Source organism: Vipera berus, assembly GCF_964194415.1.
Source record: "Vipera berus genome assembly, chromosome: 1".
Taxonomy (NCBI): Eukaryota; Metazoa; Chordata; class Lepidosauria; order Squamata; family Viperidae; genus Vipera; species Vipera berus.
This window is the reverse complement of record NC_138202.1, coordinates 168,410,379-168,412,062: the sequence shown is the minus strand read 5'-3', so window position 1 is coordinate 168,412,062 and position 1,684 is coordinate 168,410,379.

The window sequence follows — 1,684 nt, the reverse complement described above, 5'->3', positions numbered from 1 at the left end:
ACCGCCCCGAGTCCCTCGGGAGAAGGGCGGTTTATAAAAACTAATAAATAAAATAAATAAATAAATAAATAAAAGAGATTAAACAAGATGCCCAAAAACCATAACAATAAGTTAAAATACATAAAAAACAATAAAACCCAAACCCATCACCCATCAGGCCAGGCCGGCTTGTTCGAACAGGTAGGTCTTTAGATCGCGCCGGAAGGAGCGAAGGTCGGGCGCCATCCGGAGCTCAACCGGAAGATGGTTCCATAAATCCGGCGCGCCCACAGAGAACGCCCTCCCCCTGGGGGCCACCAGTCGACATTCTTTTACCGGTGGCACCCTGAGGAGATTTTTATGTTGTGCATTTTTATATACCTATATACCCCTATATACCTCTCATATAGCATGGCAACAAAGTAGATGTCAGATGAGTGCCCTTTCACTCTGCTACAAATACCACCACAATTAATATTTGACATAATTTATTAAATTCTAATAAAGGCAGCATGGTAACAAAACAAGCCTGATAAGTGCTATTTCAGGAAGGTATTGAAAAATGATGTCAAACATTGTAATTATTTTTAGGGAAATACATTTCTAATCTACTGGTCAAGCCAAATGACTACCGCTATAAGCTTCAGCTCTGTTTTTTCCCCTTTCTATTAAATAAAGATGGGATATAAATCTAATAAATAATTTTGCTTCCTGTTTTTCCTAAGATGCTGTCTACTATCCCAGTTCCCCTATGTTTTGGTAGAAGGTGGGCAGGTAATTAGGCATATTTCCAAGCAAACAAAATAAGTAGCCTACTCTACTGCATTTAAAAAAAAAAGAATTCCCCTGGAGTCTAGGTGGTTTTCAGAGATTTCCTTGGAAATACAGCATGTCAAGCTTATTCTTTTGAATTGAAAGAATCCTGAAAAAGTAAAATCAGATGGAACAGAGAATCTAAATTTGCTTTGCTGGGAACTCTGTTCAACACAATATTTCTTAGCATTGTTTTGTGGCTATATATTGTGTGAATTCTGCCACTTGGTGGAGCCTTGGTGGAGCAGTGGGCTAATGCCTCTTTAAGTAACACCAGCTGCCTGCAATTAGTGTAGGTTCGAGTCCCACCAGGCTCAAGGTTGACTCAGCCTTCCATCCTTCCGAGGTGGGTAAAATGAGGACCCAGATTGTTGGGGGCAATTAAGCTGACTTTGTAATAATGCCGCTTGGGGGGGGGAGTTGAAAGCCCTAATAAGCAGGCATATACATAGAATGAAGGCTACTGCTAAGTTTGTAAAGCCGCCCTGAGTCTTCGGAGAAGGGCGGGATATAAATGGAATTTAAAAAAAAATCTAACACGACTCTTTTTCAAAATGTGTGCAGAAGCCTGAAAAAAGAGGCCCTTAATGAACATTGGAAAGGTGCCGTATTCATGCAAAGATCAAAGCCCTTCTTCCAAATCATTTTTAAAAACTCTAATAAGTTATAGTGGGGAGGGGGAGTTACCTAAAACTACTCACCAGCTGATTATCTTATTAAATATTTTAGAGACGTAACTGGCATATACAGGAGCGATGAATATTAATGGAGGGGGGAAGCAGTAGTCTTAATATATGTGTTGGAATGTACAGCTGATCCTTGACTTACAGCAGTTCTTTTAGTGACCGTTCAAAGTTACAACAGCACTGAATAAAGTCACTTATGACCGTTT